At 44.0% G+C, this 19,431-nt stretch overlaps 1 protein-coding gene and 1 long non-coding RNA gene across 6 annotated transcripts in view; one reads left to right on the top strand and one right to left on the bottom strand.

Moving 5' to 3' along the window:
* LOC137146571 (uncharacterized) overlaps positions 1 to 19,431 on the bottom strand; it is a 93,713-nt gene that overhangs the window by 4,041 nt on the left and 70,241 nt on the right. The window contains exon 5 of one of the 2 annotated variants that reach the window (XR_010917980.1): positions 19,035 to 19,162. This is a non-coding gene — a long non-coding RNA (uncharacterized lncRNA). Of the gene's footprint in view, positions 1 to 18,592; positions 19,163 to 19,431 lie in introns of those variants that run through there. The other variant, XR_010917979.1, reaches the window with a different exon arrangement.
* The window catches only part of CALN1 (calneuron 1), a 269,840-nt gene that overhangs the window by 227,486 nt on the left and 22,923 nt on the right, over positions 1 to 19,431 (top strand). The window lies entirely within an intron of this gene.

Here is a 19,431-nt window from a genome sequence, read left to right as displayed (position 1 = left end):
AGGTTCACTCTCTTCTCCGCCTTGGGGCGGTAGAGGAAGTTCCTCCTTCGGAAAGGGGCAGGGGGTTCTATTCCCGCTATTTCCTTATCCCCAAGGCAAAGGGAGGCCTCAGACCTATTCTGGACCTTCGTCGTCTGAACAGATTTATCAGACGCCTCAAGTTCCGGATGCTCTCCCTAGCCTCCATCATTCCCACACTAGATCCAGGGGATTGGTATGCTGCCCTCGATTTACAGGATGCTTACTTCCATATTTCTATCCTCCCTGGGCACAGACGTTTTCTTCGTTTTATGGTAGCGGGTGTCCACTACCAATTTTCGGCCCTACCATTTGGCCTCTCCTCAGCACCCAGGGTCTTCACGAAGTGTATGGCGGTGGTAGCGGCCCACCTCCGCCGCAGAGGCGTCCAGATCTTCCCCTATCTCGACGATTGGTTAATACGGGGAAGATCCAGGGTTCACGTACAGAACAGTCTAGCCCTGACCTGCACAACCTGTACCAGGCTGGGCCTGCTCGTCAACGAGCAGAAGTCCACACTTACTCCAGTACAGCGGATAGACTTCATAGGGGCCACCCTGGATGCAGTCCAAGCCCGGGCCTTCCTCCCGCTGCCCAGATTCCAGGCCATGACCGCCATCATTCAGGAACTCTTCAGTTTTCCCACGACGACAGCCAGGCGCTGCCTTCAGCTGTTGGGTCACATGGCGGCATGCACATATGTGGTGAGACTAGCTCGCCTCAAACTCAGGCCCCTACAAGGTTGGCTAACCTCGGTGTACACCCCAGCCAGACATTCACTTTCCAGGGTGGTCACCATCCCAGCCCAGGTCCTAACCTCCCTCATCTGGTGGACGGACCCGAGCGAGGTTCTTCGGGGGGTTCCCTTTGCAGACTTAACCCCATCGGTGACGCTGATAACAGACGCTTCAGATGTGGGTTGGGGAGCCCACATGAGCAACGACCTCAGCACACAAGGCCTATGGTCGCCTCACGAACGGCACCTGCACATCAATGTCAGGGAGCTACGGGCAGTTCGACTCGCCTGCAAGGTCTTCCTCAGGTTCATAACGGGCAGAGCAGTGCATGTCCTCACGGACAATACAGCAGCCATGTTTTATATAAACAGGCAAGGAGGGGCACGCTCCTCCACTCTGTGCCAGGAAGCCATACAGCTATGGGACCTTGCAGTGAGGCACGATTTTCACCTCTCTGCCTCTCACCTCCCCGGGGTCAGGAACGACGAGGCGGACCGCCTCAGCAGGTCATTCGTACCCCGCCACGACTGGTCACTCCACAAGGAGGTGGTGTCTTCTCTCTTCCACAAGTGGGGCACTCCCCAACTGGACCTGTTCGCCTCTGCGTGGAACAAGAAGTGCCAGAGGTTCTGCTCACTCCGGGGACGAGAGCACGGCTCCCTCTCGGACGCCTTTCTAATCAACTGGACGGGGCCCCTGTTGTATGCGTTTCCCCCCGTTCCATTACTCCCCAGAGTGCTCCTGAAAGTCAAGAGGGACAAGGCGAATGTCATCCTCATTGCACCAGCCTGGCCCCGGCAGCACTGGTTCACTATGCTATTGGACATGTCCATTGCCGAGCCGATACCGCTGCCGAGGCGATACGACCTCCTCTCCCAGGACCGGGGCCGCCTCCTTCACCCGGACCTGGACTCCCTCCACTTGACGGCATGGAGGCTTTGTGGTTAACTGAAGGGGAGAGAGCCTGCTCAACACAAGTACAGCAGGTCCTCTTAGGGAGCAGGAAACCTTCCACTCAGATGCTGTATAAGGCTAAGTGGAAGCGCTTTACCCTTTGGGCAGAGTCCCGGGGGATCTTACCTAGTTCATCGCCCATACAGGCAATCCTAGAATACCTCCTTCACCTGAAGATGCGGGGCCTCGCACTGGCTTCCCTGAGGGTGCACCTGGCGGCCATCTCGGCCTTCCACCGGCCGATGGAAGGGAGATCTATCTTCTCTCATCCTATGTCCTGTAGGTTCCTGAAGGGGATAGAGAGATTATACCCGCAAGTTCGCGACCCGGTACCTCTCTGGGACCTGAACTTGGTTCTCTCCATGTTAACCGGACACCCATTCGAACCCATGGCTACATGCCCTTTGCTGGTCCTGTCCTGGAAGGTGGCTTTCCTAGTAGCCATTACTTCGGCCAGACGGGTCTCCGAGTTAAAAGCCTTGACCTCGGAGCCCCCTTACACTGTCTTCTATAAGGACAAAGTGAGACTGCGACCCCACCCAGCCTTCTTACCCAAGGTGGTGTCCCAGTTCCACTGTAACCAAGACATTTTCCTCCCCGTATTCTTTCCCAAACCCCACGGATCGGAGGCAGAGCAGAGATGGCACTCCTTAGATGTCAGGAGGGCCCTGGCCTTTTACATCGATCGGACAAGGCCTTTCAGAAGGACAACCCAACTGTTCGTCGCGGTTGCTGAGAGAATGAAAGGTTTACCTGTGTCTTCTCAACGCATCTCTACATGGATTACCGCATGTATCCGCACTTGTTACGAGCAGGCGAAGGTGCCGCTTCCCAGCTCCGTGACGGCACACTCGACCAGAGCCCAGGCCTCGTCAGCGGCCTTCCTGGAACGGGTGCCCCTGACGGACATTTGCAGGGCAGCAACCTGGTCATCTGTCCATACCTTCTCTTCCCATTACGCCATTGTGCAACAGGCAAGAGAAGACGCGGCTGTAGGCAGAGCCGTCCTAAGAAGGGCTACTCAACAGTGACTCCTACCCGCCTCCATGGTATGGCTACATAATCACCTATGATGGAATGCATATGAGCAAACACTCGAAGAGAGAAAACAAGGTTACTTACCAGTAACTGTTGTTCTTCGAGATGTGTTGCTCATATCCATCAAACCCACCCGCCGTCCCCGCTGTCGGAGTCGGCAGAAAGAAGGGACTGGTGGCCACGGGGTCGGCAGGCTCCCTATATACCGCGACATGAGCGCGGCACTCCAGGGGGCGCAGGAGCCGACCCGCAGGGGGTTGCTAGGGCAGAAAAGCTTCCGGAGGCTCGTGCACGGGGCGCGCACTCACCTATGATGGAATTCCATAATAGCTGATGGAGTCATTTACCTCATTTACTGCTAGTGTTGTACACAGCTGTTTGCAATTTAATAGTTATATTAATAATAATATAATAAAATTGCATATACATTCACTACAGTAATTTGGGGCGAGAGTGTGTATGTGTACACACAATTATCTTAAGTTCCACCAGAGGAATTTAGGTCTTTCAACACGTCATCCATGGTAATGGAGATGTGGAAGAGTGCATTTGTCAAAGAGAGGAAGGTGAACCATCAGCATTGGAACTGAGGTGAAAGTGCCTGTGTAAACTGTGAATGTTCTCACTTCCATTTTGTTCCTTCACAAGGCAGGTGGAGGTCAAGGAGGAATCTTTGATGCTCTGTGAGAGTGTGTCACTTACCTCTTGTGTTGTATTGTGGTAGCACGTAGAACAAAAAGTTATGGTAACCCTAACCCTCTTGTGCTATGTTTAAACAATGCATAGGAGCATCAGACAGTCCTTGCTTTATTATCATCTAAGTTTCACACAAGAGACAACAGGCGGATACAATCAAATGGGGGAGCACAAGGAAAGAGTGAGACAATATTGGTTTAGACAGTGATCTCAGTTCTTTGGTCACACAGCTCTTAGTCATTGCCTGCATGATATGCTGTCAGCTACAAGATTTTTAAAGGCACAAAAGGCACCTAGTGCCCCTTTGAAAATCCCTCCTAAAAAAGTTACTTGAGCACTCTACAACATGTGTTAGTGGGAATTTTATAATTTATTATGACAACAACGTGTTATAAAAATAAAGGGAGCCATGCAGCTACAAGATATATATGGATGGGGGAGTAACGGGAGGGGTTAGCCTGTCAGCAGGTAATAGAGAAGAGTCATTGACCTAGAGGAGAAAGGACGCTATACCCTATGTCCATGAAATTTGGTAGTATCAATCCCTATTCAGCAAAGCAGTTGAGCATGTGGTTAAGCTTGTATTTAAAGGCTTTCCTGATTTGTAAAAATCACCAACACAATTGGGACCCTTTATTAGGATTCACTGGAGAGAGGCCAAAGACTGAGTGGATCAAGGACATTATTCTCATAGGTCAAGATAGTGGAAACACCTAATCACCTATCAAAACTCCTGATAAATTTTATTTTTAAATATTAAGATAACTGGACATTATTTAGTAAACTAAATAATTACTTTTTACTTGTGTCCCGCCCATGCCATAAAGTATTTATTTAAATTTATGAACTTTACCATCCGCGCGTGTGAGTGGTTCTTGATCTATCATAACCATTAGGAATGTAGATTACATACAAATATCAAAAAGTAGACTACTACACTCATGGCTAATGTCATATTTCACAGCCACGTTTTGGTTTTCTTTGTACTAGGCAACTTTCACCTCAAACGACTTTTTTTTTTTTTATTAGATCATTTTCTATAATTTGCCTTACTAGAGAATATTCTCTATCTTGATTCTTCTGAGTCACAACAAAGAAATAGTCTTTTAACCCAACTCTTATATGGAGTTTGCTTAATATAGCAAATATTTCCCACCCAGAGGATCTCAATATAGCTTCATTACTGAGCACACGCAGGAAAGTAATTTCATCTTTGTGCTTTTAAGGTGGTCTCCACATTTTTACAGACCCAGAATCCTCTTCAGGGATTGTTTAACTGACTAGGATAAAATAAGAAGTGACCTGAAAATTTGCCCAAGACCTTTGAATACAATGTCTCAACTTACTTCAGAAGGTTCATTTCCATGTCTGAGCTTCTTTGCTCTTCTGGCTGGGCTTAGCAATGGGCATGCCAGAGGGTTGCCAGAGAACCTGTTCTTGTGGGATTTCTAGCCTCATTTTGGCAGCCTAGGCAGTTCAGTAACACCACCAATCATTGGACTCCCTATCGGATCTCAGCCTCTGAATGGTTAACATTGTCTTAATGTTGTTCATGCATTGCTGTAGCACACAGCGCTGCATTATCTGCTTCTCCCATCAGCCCTATATCGTTTGTAAAAATGGGTTCACTGTTGCCGAGGAGATTCATCAGGGAAATTGATCAGCGAGTTCATACGTCCTCTGAAGTTTTTAAAGAAAAATCAGACACCTGTGGAAATTAGATGAAGATTTCTGCCCTTGGTAGGTAGAGGGGAGGGTCAGGAATCCACCAACCAAAAGGCTCCCAGAAGGCCAGTCCCTGGTGTTTTCCCACTGTTCGATTTCAGGACATTTGTTTCTCACTGCAGGGAGCATGTAGCATTTGGGGCAGCGCTTCACAGTTGCATTTTCTAGGAGTTTGCTGAAGAAGCCAACCATGTCTGTGACCAACAAACCACCATCACTGCATAAGGAGCCTGGCCATGTTCAGGCGCACTTTCTTCTGCTCCTGTCAATGGAAAATTACACTTGGTAATTATCTCCGTTCTTGCAGGAATCTCATAAGGCGGTATCCATGTCATGCACCTCTCAATACACCCTTTAGGCAGTAATGATGAGGATCCTTTGCATAGAAAATGCTTTATTGGGTAATGAAAATGAATATTGTGTAAATACATCATATCATGTATTTTCTGATTGATCTACTAATTTTTGTGATCAATCCCTGGGCAAAGTCATGAGCTGTCCACAATATGCTATTATGCAATGCGTCAGCTGCAAGCTTATCACACATCACCACTCCTTTTAACATGTAGTTAGTAGATAAAGAAAAATTGGACATCAGGCCACTTGTTAACAATGGACAGAGAATAAACTCACCTCTGTTTTCTTTCATTTGTTGTGCAAGGCCTACACCCAGCAGTTGGGCAGACACAGCAAATCTCCGGCAAGCTTCCTTGTTCAAATAATTCTTTAAGTGTATATATAGTTAAACATAGACCTGTCAATCAAAAACACACCTCCAACACACTATGCTTCCTTTTATTTTCCAAGGGGTGCTGATGCCTTTAGATCACTACAGAAAGACTCCGATGGAGAAAGAACACTGCCAACTAGTTGTCAGAATTGGTCAGTAAAGTTGGGGGGCAGAGGAGAAAACCATTTTTATTGATGAATAGGGGGCAGATAGATGAGAGTCAAGCTACGTACAAGTGGTGTTATCATCTTGTGTTCCACAGCCTCTTTATGCTGCATCGTACTCTTCTAGATCATCATCGCCCACAGCTTACACTGTTGTTGCAGGTGGAAGACCAGGAACACACATATCAAAGAGAGATGCAGCTCAAATGGTGATGAGCACTTCTTTTACAGCAAAATGATGGTGTTTTACTTCCAAGACTATACAGACGTCGCTTTCTTTGGTATCTACAGTAGCATCTTAAATTGCTCACCTTCTTTGAGTAAGTTTCCTCCCTGCCCACCTTAGGGTTATGGTTTTCTCTCCCCAGTATGCACAAAAGAGCACACATTTTTGTCTTGTATGCTCTAATGAAGGCTGTTGAGCAAGTGAGAGAGGTGAAAGAAAGGAGAAAATGTAAGGCAATATTTGCTCTGGCACCAATAATGGGCACCTGTAAAGGATGGCATTTATGCACATATTTACATTTACTACTTATTGGACCCTATATATCCCTACCCATCCACAAGATGGAGTTTCACACCCCTGGGGCATGGTTCCTCTAACCTCCGTGACAGGTTCCTGTGGTTCTAGCACCAAGACGCTGGAAGAAATGCCAAGAGGGTGCTTTGTTGAATTCTCTCCCTCCTCAAAAACCTTGGAGGAAGTTAGGGTCTGGAGGCAAGTGTAGTGGGGGGAAGCTTCTGAAAGTAGAGTCACTAGCAGAGTTATAGCTGGTGAGGCTGGGTGTGAGAGAGGGGGGAATCCACGAGTAAAGAAGTGGAACATTCTTATGGGTGAAAACCCCATGGTAGAAGAATTCCTAGAAATGCTACAAGTTGAAACTTCTGAAGCTTCCTCTCCCTTGTAGGGATTATTCAAGTACAGGAGAGAATTAACTCCTCAGTCTGGTGTAGCTGAGTTCAGCTGAAGAATCGTCTATACCAGATATCATGGTAAATGCATTTTATAAATTACCACGTCTTAATAAATGTGATTGATAGTCTCAAAGAATAGCAGTCTCAAAACTCTTTGGATTCTTTGTTACTGAATGGCCCTGGTTATTTTCTCATTTCCTGACTTCAGTGGAGGTATTCTTGAGTCACTGCTAGTTGAACTGAGAAGAGAATTGGGACCATTAATACATGTAACTTTGCTTGTTAATAAAAGATACAGTGCGAGTCTAATATATCTCCAAATGGAAGCCCAGAACAAGTTAGTGAGTCAACCTCAAAAGATCTGGGTCACTTAAGCATGCATCCCTTTGGATGCACACTTCTAATGAAAAATGGTGAGTTGCAGAGCACTCAGGCAGTAACATAAATAATTAAATGCTCTTGTTTGCTTCTCTCTGTATACATGTTGGGTGGAAAGGATCTAGACATGATGTAGCTCAGGATAGCCTTGAAATATGTTACTTTTATAGTCTTTAGGATAGTTCACTTTGTAAATGTAGACAAACGTTTCCTATTTGAGATATTTATTTTCCAGTGTATTCATATCTGTGAGGAAGCCTACAGCATCTGAAGCTGTCCTTGTACCAAATGGGAATTTCCAACTTTATTTCCAGTTACAATTACTTGCAAGTTTTCTCCTGTAGAGTTGGAACCTAAACTAAAGATGTCCTACATCTAATTATGTATTCACTTTGACTAGGATCAAATCCACAGTCACCTTTAGTTGAGGGTCAGCAGTATTAATGCCTGTCCAAAGTTGTTAAATCCTAGAGCTGTCAATTAATCCTAACTGTGTTTTCCCCTTTTAAAAAAAATCATCGCTTTCTTCTCCGTCTTTTAGTTTCTATAAGGTTAATTGAATTGACACAGGATTACAATTCTTAGAGAGTATACAGTAATGGCGTTACGGAGTTTTCATATGTCAAGGGACCTATTTCTTTTAACCTGGTTCAATAATGCTTATGCCCGTGCCTTGAATTGGAGAATTTAGGGTGGTGTAAAAGTCTCTTTGACTCAGAGTCCTGGTTAGTGTATTGTCTTGCAGATTTAAAGCATTATGCATAGTAATAGAGAGTGTCTGTTTTAATGTCATCTGCTGCCCAGTGCTAGATCTGTGCACCTGACAAGACAGACAAGAACATTCTTACCCAGCAATGGCAACAGGAGTTCTGTTGCATACAGATTTCACTCTAGCTGGGCTGGACTGGAATTCTAGGTTTTTGTTGTTCATTGTTGATGGTTTCATCTCAGAAACCTGCTGACCTGTTGATTACAGAGATAGAATGTGTGGAGAAAATGTGACATCTTATGGGATAAATAGCACTTGAGAGTTTACAGTCATACGGTATCTTGCCCAGACCCAGACCTTAACACCTGCTAGAGCACTGTGGCTAATTCCATCTCCGTGAAGTACTAATTGGATACTGAGAGAGGGAGGAATCCCCCTCATTGGTGGTAACTATGTGGTGCCTGCTAGGTAAATACTGCTATGGTTGCACAGCCTCCCCATCCATGTCTTGGCCCTGCTGGGCCACCAGGTAGGAAGATGAGGAGATCCTGTGCTTATACAGTGAGTGTTTTGGGCTCAGCGATGGAGGACAGCATGGTTAAATCCATCAGTGATAGCTCTGAAATGGAGCAATCGCTGAGGCTGCACTCCATTGGAGACTAAGGGAAGAACATATCTCCCCCCAGGACCCTAACCCGCTTAAGGGGATTCTTAGAGCTGGTTCACAATTTTCTGATGGAATGTTTTTTCCATTACAGCCTCCAAAACATTTCAAAAAGGTCAAAACAAATATTTGGAATTATTGCTCAGTGGAAATGTTCGTTTTTCTTCCCATTCCAGGACACTGAAATTGCAACCAAGAAAAACAAAGTTCCCTACAGAAAGGGAATTCCAGTTTCCAACCAACTCTGGCGATCTCAGTTTTAACTCTTAGTTTGCTTTTCTTGTGGCTGCTTTGCAGGAGTTATTGAACTTGCAGACAAGGTAAATGGGGAGCTCACTTATGTGAGCACCTTGTTCCCCGATGCTGCTTTATGGTTCCACTGTGGAGCGGATTCCAATGCCCTCTACAGGCCTGATTGTCCTCAGACACGGTCACGCGTAGTGCTGAGCCGCCACTACAGTCGCCTTTACATGGATTGAGACTGGTCCTGAAAGCTCTGTAGGTTCTTTTGTAATCTCCTCAAGACTACATCTGGGTGTCTGATTCTGTGACCCCTTACTGGTGCTGCTTATTCAGGCAACTGGCCCTATTGAATTCACTGAGACCACTCGGGCTCTTCCTAGGAAGCTGCAATCTATATAGAAATTTGGGCACCGTCGTCGTACTGCTTGAGTCAGTGACGCCAATACCGACAGCTACTCGAGTTTCTCCTTCAGCACAAGTGGCACTGAAAAGCCTCAGTTCAGTCTCCAGCAGGGTCAGTTTTTTCACAGATGCATGGAGTGGATATTCCCACTTTTTTACAGTTGGAAATCACTCTGACGTTGATTGCCGGAGTCTTTTTCATAAGAGCTTAGGGCATCAGTGTAGTTCCTCAAGCCGTCACTTCTCCCTGAATGTCAGTAGAATTTTGATAAGACGATGATACCACACCCCAGCATGTAGCACAAGAGCCTGGCTATCTTTCCTGAACTCCAGAAAGCCGCTGACTCTTAAACCTAATGGCAGTTAAATGTCATATATGACAACTGATCCATTTTTAAACTTAATCGGTCCACCTGGATTTTGGTGACTTTCAGGGCATTCTAATAGGATAATGCTTTCCCTAGTGAGAGGAAAGTTGACTGATTTGGATAACATTGTGAGTGGCTGGAAAGTAGTAACTGGAGGTCTTTTCTTCTTTTATGATTTACGGGTGTTGTCTCGGTGGGCCTGTTTTGATTTTGCATGCTGTGAATTTTAACCCTAGGCACATTACCAAGTTCTTGCATAAGACAGGCACAGTATATTTAAATACTTAGTACATAATTTAATTTTAATTTATAAATGTATATTTATGTGTACCTTTCCTGCAGACTTGTCTGCAGGAAAGAATCTTTCAATCTTGTATTAGCAACAGCCAGCATAGAGTAATGAGCCCGTTACTATGGTAATGAGATCATTATTCTTTGCTGGCTTCTGACTGATTTTTGAGCTGCTTTTCAGTTCCGGCAAAACCCGTTCATGAATTGTGCATAGCTGGTAGTGGAGGGACAATAACCTACAAAGTTGGGCGTGAGAAATCTTAGCAAATGGATAATTGCCAAAGTCCCTTTTAGTTTAGACTCTGTGTTTGATTCTGTATAATGCTAAAGGTTCTGAAACCTTCAGGAAAGGAAACCGAAGAGTAACCATAAATAATTCCAACATTCTCAAGTGTCAGGTTAAATCCATGGTCAGCTACCCATTTGTTACTATAATATAAGAAGCTGCCATAGTGTAAGATTAGGCCTATAACTCAGGTGCTCCTTCACCATGAGCACAGGCCCTACCTACCACCTGAGCTAAAAGAAACACTCCATTAACAGCATAGGGGCAATCCTCCTTCACAGTTGGATGGCAATCCAGTTGGCCCCATCTTGTAGGAGGTAACTGTACAAACTCAACCAAATGTTAATCTATATAGAGATTGTGTGGCACTTCAGAGGTGGAAAAAACTGCAGAACCATGCCCCGTATGCATGCTTTTTAACCATTAAATTCATCCTGGGAAGCAAAGCGAATGCCATGCTGAAGCTCCCGGGAAATAAAATCAATGAGAGAAACACTGTAAAATGTGAAATTAATGCAGCAAGGTAATTTCACACTTCCGTTGCCTCAGCATAATTAGCTAGAGAGTAATTATGGAAGAAGGCTCCAAGTTACTTGTACAGAGGACAGAATGGAGCACAGCCTTTTCAAACAGGCTTTGCTGTTTTTAGGCCCCACTCTAGACCACATGGACAGACTCTTGGCACCCATGTGGAACCCAACAGACATCAGCGGCGGGGTAATTCTGCCTGGATCCAAGAGCAGGGTCAGACCCTTAGTATGTAATCCTATTTTAAATCTAAATCGAATCAGAAGGTTGACCTGTACAGTATGTACATGTCTGTGTGTTCTCAACAGACATAGCCATGCCTCAGAATGACACAAAACCTCTCAGTACAGGCATAGGCAAGTCCTGATTTCTAATTCTAGCCTTGACACATTCTGCAGCCTTTGGGCAAATCCACACTTAGCCTATGTTTCCCCAGGTGAAGAATTTTCTCTTACTCCATCTCAGGGTGGCTGTGTTACTTAATGCTTGTGAAGTGCTTTGAAGATCATAGAAGATGAGGATTGGAAGGGCTCTCAGGAGGTCATCTAGTCCAACCCCCTGCTCAAAGCAGGACGAACCCCAACTGAATCATCCCAGCCAGGGCTTTGTCAAGCCACACTTCAGAAACCTCTAAGGATGGAAATTCCACCACCTCTCTAGGCAACCCATTCCAGTGCTTCACCACTCTCCTAGGGAAAAAGATTTTCCTAATATCCAAGCTAGACCTCCCCAACTGCAACTTGAGACAGTTGCTCCTAGTTCTGGCATCTACCACTATCAAGAACAACCTAGCTCCATCCTCCCTGGAGCCCCCCTTTCAGGTAGTTAAAGGCTGCTATCAAATCCCCCCTCATTCTTCTCTTCTGCAGACTAAACAAGCCTAGTTCCCTCAGCCTCTCCTCATAAGTCATGTACTCCAGCCCCCTAATCATTTTTGTTGCCCTCTGCTGGACTCTCCAATTTGTCCACATCCTTCCTGTAGTGGGGGGGCCCAAAACTGGACACAATATTCCCCTCTGTTCAGCACTGGTGAGGCCTCACTTGGACTAATCACGTCCCTTGATCTGCTGGCCCACTATGCCATTAGCCTTCTTGGCCATAAAGGTACACTGTGGACTCATCTCCAGCTGCTTGTCCACTGTAACCCCCAGGTCCTGTTCTGTGGAACTACTGCCTAGCCGGTTGGGTTCCAGTCTGTAGCAGTGCTTGGGATTCTTCCGTCCTAAGTGCAGGACTCTGCACTTGTCCTTGTTGAACCTCAACCGATTTCTTATGGTCCAATCCTTCAATTTGTCTAAGTCACTCTGTATCCTATCCCTACCCACCAGCGTATCTACCCCTCCCTGCAGTTTAGTGTCATCTGCAAACTTGCTGAGGGTACCATCCTCCAGATCATTAATGAAGATGTTCAACAGCACCGACCTCTGGGGCGCTCTGCTTGCTGCCAACTAGACATCGAGCCATTGATCACTGCCCAATAATCTAGAAAGCTTTCTATCCATCTTATAGTCCATTCATCCAACCCGTCCTTCTTTAGTAAAGCTTTTGATAGGGTCTCCCACAGTATTCTTATCAGCAAGTTAATCAAATAATTATTACCCAATGCTTTACATTACGTGATATACCTTTACATTAAGGAAATGGAAAGTTAGGGGTACTACTCGGAATTCTCACATCTGAAATCTATTGTATATCCACTTCAAAATATTAGTAATTATTCAAAAACGACCTCCCTTGATTTATGATTGGCCTGTTACTGTCGGTAATGACTTATTTCACTACAATTCTGCGGTGTACATGACAAGATGCAAGGATCTGAAATCACTGCTGTCTCGATCATTACAAGTGGCTACCAGAATCATTAGACTTTGTAAATTATATGTTCATTAATGGGGAGCAGACAGCGTTTTTAGCACACAGACACATTCCTTAGCTGAGCGTTTCACAATCCTTCACTTGACTGTGCCTTTCACTAACCTAAATTTAGGTAGCTCTTTTTGGTGTATTTTCTCCTCGGTAGAGCACATTTGATCCTGGAACAATAAAAACAGCTCTAGCCATTAAAAAAAGCCTTTTGAATTCAGTAAAGTAGCTGACCTGAAGGAGAAGCATCCTGGGTAATGATGTGCTAATGAGATCTTCATTTTACACCAGAAAGTCTAACTGGCAAACTAAAAGATGCCATGTGAGCCACAGAGGTCAGAGATGAAGTACCTAGATAAAAGCCTGTACCTCAGCAAGGATGAGCCCCTTATCCTTCTGAGGTAGATGCCTGCCATTTACTGTGTGTAGTATCCTTCCGGAGACACACTTTCTATGGACCCTTATTTTTAGAGATGTGTCAAATTTCATGTCCCGGCACAGAGGCTATTTAACATATACTTTCTTTTGACTTTCTCAAAATGGATGGATCCCCAACTTACTTGCTTGTGTAAATGACTACAGCTGGTGTAAGTTAGTGGAGAATCAGGCCAAGAGTCTGACCAGTTGAAGCATATTGTAAAAACTATTTCTTTCACAGTTTCGACTGATGGATCAGTGGAGTGAGATTGCTCATTGTTCAGATGGTATTTTCTGCAGGGCCCATAGACCTTTCTGATAGGCATAATCAGAAAGTGAAAAAGAAACTGGTTAACTGAAAGGAAACAGTCTATACACCTAAAGAAATTTGAAACATGAATCGTGTGGTACTCGATGCGGACGTCTGATCGTTTATGGGTCAAACTAGAAGCCTTCATTATTTCACCCTTCACTGGTGCCAGTGTTGTTATGATATGTCAATCACTGCTAATATTTATTTATGCAGTCTGAGTGTGAGTATGACTTTGAACTGAGAAGGAATTGGTTGGTCATACTAAGGCTACAAAAAGGTAGGAACAGCAATGATTTTATCCACACACACAAAACAAAACCACAAAAAAAACCTGCCGCTGAGCTCTAATTTCTAAACTGACTTGTCAAAACTGAAATGTTTTGAAAAAAGCCAAAGGGAAGCATTTTGATAGAGTTGTGTAATGCTTGCTATCAATAAAGCCTGGTTTTGTTTTTTCGTTTTGACATTTTCTGAAAGGAATATTCTAAACACAAGTGTTAACTTTTTAAACATGGAAATAGAAACAAAACATTTTGACTGACTAAAAAGAATTTTGGGGAAATTTCTAGGGAATCTTTTTCATTCCATTTCAGAATAGAAATTTGTTTGGAATTTCCCATGAAATGGAAAATCTGATTCTCGTTCAGCTGTAGTATAAATTAGCTTCACACACATGCTCTGGAATGACAGTACTTTAAAAGTTTGTGAAACCTATTTTTCCATGGCTGTTGCTATTGAGAGCTGTCCAGTCCACCCTGCTAAAATAAGTAACCTTTTATGAAATTTCATTAAAGAATGAGAAAATGAATGTTCTGTTCTGATGTTGTTTTTTACACCCATCCACCAACTACACACAGCTTCATAGGAACAACAAATTCCTTGGTCCGTTGTCTAGTAGAAGTAATACATCTGCACTATTCCATTAGTTTACTCTGCATTAAAATTGTCTGAGACCTTGCCTAGTACTACCAGCACTGAAATCATGCTCCATCGCTCTGTGTGATTAAAAAGAACCCAATGAAAACAATGCAGGGATGAGAGCCAGATTCTCACTGATGGTAGAAAAAAGGAAATGGTCTGGGTGCAATAATGTCACAGTCAAGAATAAAAGTCAGACCTAAGTAATGGTCATCTGTCAAAATGGCTCACATGAATTCAGAGCCAAATCCTCCAGTCCTCGGCCATTGCTTCATTCCTGGTGCAAACCTCCCTTTGAAGTCAGTTTTCAACTCACTGTGAGCCTCAGTAATGACTGCACTCATGGTGCATTCTATTTCCATGCATAGGAATATTGGGATTAAAAAAAGAGTGGGGGAGAAGGTTAATCTTCTCTGTATGTGATGTATGGGCTACATTTGTCACTAGCAGCAGAGGAATAAAAAGTACATGTCATTCAATTGTTTAATTAGAATACATTCTAAAGAATGAGGAATTGAAAAGTAATAGTTTTTCTTCAAATGAACAAGATCTTTTGGCCCTTCTTCAGTGGATGTGGAAAATTTGACAACATCTGTCCTTATGGAACTGAGAGTGCAGTGCAAAGGGCATGCAGGTTTTGGCAAAAGTGTTCTAGATGGTATCTTACAGATCCCTCTCCCCCAACACACACAAAAATATTAGATCTGGTTTAAGAAATGTAGATTTTCAATAGAAAAAAAATTGTTTTTTGACCATTGGGTTTTTTCCACAGAGAGCAATGAAATTTTTGGGGAAAATGTCTGTCAAAAAACAGTCATAGAACATTTTTGACCAGGCCTAATAAAGATATACACTCTAATAGACAGAAGAGAGAGAGAGACGCATCTGCATCATAGACAGACACATCTATGTGTATACTATGTACACAGGTATCTAAGTATAGGCACAGTGTATATGTACATATACATACACAGACTCCAAGGTCAGAAAAGCCCATTATTATCCATCTGGTTTGACCTGTGATATTTCACAGGCCATAGCATGTCTCCAAAATAATTCCTTGAGCAGATCTTGATTTAAAAAGTGTCAGTGATGGAGAATCTGCTATGATTTACCAAGGTAAATTGTTCCAATGGTCAATTACTCTCACTGTTAAATGTCTTCTTTCCCATGTAAATTTGTCTTAGCTTAAACTTCCAGCCACTGGGATTGTGTTTGTTAGCTCGTAATAATGGGCTACATTAAAGAGCCCATTATTAAGTATTTGTTCCCCATGTAGATGCTTACTGACTGTAATCAACCTTAACCTTCTCTTTATTAGACTCCAGGAACTTATTGCTATAAGGCATCTTTTTTTAATTGTTCTTGTGCCTCTTTTCTGAATCCTGTCCAACATCCTTCTTGAATTATGGGCACCAGAACTGCACACAGCATTCCAGCACCGGTCGCACCAATGCCATATACAGAGGTAAAATAACCTCTACTGCTACTCAAGATTCCCACTTATGCATCCCAGGATTGCATCAGCTCTTTTGTTCACAGTGGGAGTTCATGTTCAGTTGACTATCCATCATGTTCATCCTGCTTCCCAGGAGAGCGTCCCCCATCCTGTAAGAATGGCCTGCAGTCTTTGTTCGGAGACATACGTGTTAACATTTAGCTGTATTAGACTGCATAGTATTTGCTTCCAGCCACTCTGAATCAGTGGTGTGGTTTATTTAACCTCTTCCCAAATTTTTGTGTCATCTGCAAATTTTAGCAGAGAAGATTTTATGTTTTCTTCCAGAGATGGACATAGATGCCTGTTCTTATGTGTAGCATTCTATCCCAGTCTATAGGTGCCTAGGAAGAAGTGTCTTTAGCTGGCGACAGCTATCTACACCCAGGAACACCCATGAATAACCACAGATACCTGGGAACACCTGGCTACACTTAGGAACAGGCAACCATTGATCCCCCTGTCTTGACCTAGCCATAAGAATAGGCATCTAGTTTGAGCTATCGCTGGGCGTTTACATAGGACCAGAAGTCTTCTATATAGGTGTCCATAGCTGGGCAAAGATGCCAGTTCCTATCGCTAGCTGCCTATAGATGAGGATAGGCTCCCCAGTGTAAGAACACATAGGAACTGGTGTCTGTGCACATCTGGAGGCAGCACTCGATGCCTGCTCCAAGATAGTCTTATGGATAGGAGACTAGGCATAGCAACAGCCATACTACCTAATAAAAAAAAAAGAGTAGGTGTGTGGCGCAGTGACTCTATTAACACACAGAAACATCAGCTTGTTGAACTTAGGGGGAGCAGAAGCAAGTGTAACGTAGATTTAGGGACAAGGTGTGTGTGTGTACACAACTTATGGCTAAATACCAGCTCCCACCCCCAACAACGTCATCTTGCAATGAGATGGGGGGGATTGTCAGGCAACAAGAACAGACTTTTTTGCTTCATCTGTGTGGCGTTAAGAGGGGGTAAGAACCAAGAGCAGGCTCAGAAGCAACTCCCATTGAACTTTTGCAAAAATGTAGCAGCTCCATTACTTTCCAACACGCATCCTACTGCATTTGCCTCCAGAGAGCAGAATTAGTGATCACTCTCTCCTTTAGCTTTGACTTACTCTTACTGCTTTATAGTCACACATTGTAGAACTAACAGAGTTCACTCAACTTACCTCTAGGCCATGAGAGACTGAAACTACTTTAAAAAATAACCTCTGAATAAAGGTGCTTTTGACTACACCAAGGGAGCAACAATGTTCCCAAAGCAGCAGTGGTGTTTTTTTTAAAAGAACTACAGCAAGAAACTTTGAAACACAAACATTCAATACCTAGAAACCCTAAAACAAGAAGGCAAAATGCCCCTTGGTGTAGGTTTTTTAATTCCAAGCTGTTTGCATACCCGAGGCTGCCACTACTGTCATTTTCAAGGGATAGTGTGTGTGCATGCGCCCTTTCTTTAAAGGTTGTGGCTCTTGGCCATCCCTATTGTTGTAACTAACTTACCTAGGCCTTTCAAGCCAGACATTAACAAGCATCCATGCCTGAATGCCCATTTAATCCTGCAGAATTATCAGCCACTTTAGCCCATCATCTCATTGCTGGCGCAAATGACATGCCTCTGAAGGTGCCAATCTGCATTAAATGGTCTGCTATAATTGGCTGTATTCTGCAGTGAGCGCCTGTATTTCTATATGTATTATAATTATATTTTACCAGCACCAATCATTGCCAGTGTCATGATTATCTGTTAGTGTTTCTGCTGCGAAGCCCCATGGTTCAGTGATTTTAAATTCATCCTTCAAAATTTCCTCCCTGGCAGGTTACAGCTGGAGAAAGGACTGAATCTCAAAATAGCACCGTAAGTGCTCCTTTCCTTCTAAAACAAGAGCGGTGGGACAGGGTTTGAGCAATGTGCGTTCATGAATGAAATCCCACAACCGCAACCAATTGCAGGGTTCATATTTGGATTGATTCAAGGCTGTGAAAGTCCCAGTTGGAATATGCTCAAGTGCTACACTGAGTTTAATTGAGGTTGCTTAAACTCATGAGCTTGGCAGACTGGAAGAACTTTCACATCACCAGTTAGCCAGTTCAACTAGCTCTGGTCAATTATCCAAAGCACAAAGGTTTTGACAAGCTCTGGCACAGCTCACAGCCCAATAACAGCTCTAAGACACCAAAGATTAAGGACTTCATAGCTAAAACCATGCCGCATTAGATGAGAAATTGATCTGCTCCTCATTACGCAACTCAACGCTAACAGGAAGGTGTGTTTCAGAGTGTTTCACTTCGGTCAGAAAATGAACATGGGGATGATGCAGGGGCATGCTAGGAGAGTTTTAGTCAGGCATGCAAAATGGCATCCTCCACACAGCGTGACCTGGCATGCACCATATGTGTGAGGTCACATGGTGCGGAGGATGCCATTTTATTTACATGTTGAGGGTCCGGACAGAATCGTCCCTTGGGCACAGCTGGTCCTGCACTGATGGGATGGCCCAGTGGGGGATTAAAATGTGACAATCGGTCCTATGACTATTAATTGCCTTGGCACTAACTTTGGTTGCCCATTTTGGTTGGAAGAGGGGAGGAAAGGTGTTTCCAAGTCCAGTTGGAAGCATATTTGCAGAATCTTGCTCTGTTGCCTGATTTTAACTCTTCTCTGGGTAATGGCAGTACACTCGGCGCTAGGGCTGCTAATCCACTCCTAGCCCCAAGCATCAAATCCAATGAACGGGGGAAAAGGCATCTTTCAACACAAAGGTAACGACTGGACTTGGAGAGGAGTGGGCTTAGGCTCCCTGTGAATTCAGATTTTGCAGGAAGCAGAATTAGAGCTTAAGGGCCTGATTCCAATTTGAAAGACAAGAACCATTATTTATTCACACTATCAGCCCTTGCGTTCTCCTATCGGCACAGAAGATGGCACACGGTTTGAAAACCCCCTTGCACAGATCTGGAGCGCAATGCAGTGAATTATATATGAAGTAATATTTTTCTCTCTGACTATCCCACTTGCTTGTGGATTTTCATCACACTCGATTTGATGTTATCACAAGTTCCAGTACAGTACATACAAATGCATATTAATTAATGTTTGTCTCAAACCATCAAAAAAATGAAAGGCTGAGTCTTAAAAATTTAAACAACAGGATTTCAAGTCTTAGCTCTTCTCTTTACCTTTTAAATCTGTCATGGTGTCTGTGGAACAGATGAGCTCAGTTCTGCAAGCTGGCAGGAAGTTTCTGCAATGGATTCGAGAGCTCATAGGAAGAAGTTGTTGCCATTCCATTTAGCGAGGTAGTGCCCTTGGAGCGAAAAAAAGAAAGGAAAGTTTTAGTTGGGTCTGGCCCAATAATGATATTTTCTAACCATTGGAACTGGACCTGCCGAAAACAACTTTTTATTGCGCTGTGGTTTGGCTACTCCACCTCTTCTGGAAAGCATTGTAAATCTTTCACTTCACAGCCAATAATTGTATATGGTTTGAGTTCTTACAGTGACCCTTTATTATTCCTCCTCCTCCCCTAAGCTCGTCAATGCAGCGCAAACCTCAACAGGTTCAGTTCGTTTATCT

This window comes from Emydura macquarii, unplaced genomic scaffold (genome assembly GCF_026122565.2).
Source record: "Emydura macquarii macquarii isolate MOO-44397 ecotype Brisbane River unplaced genomic scaffold, CSIRO-AGI_Emac_v2 contig_450, whole genome shotgun sequence".
Classification (NCBI taxonomy): Eukaryota; Metazoa; Chordata; order Testudines; family Chelidae; genus Emydura; species Emydura macquarii.
Note: the sequence above shows the minus strand (reverse complement) of the source record. Positions and strands in the feature narration are given on the sequence as shown.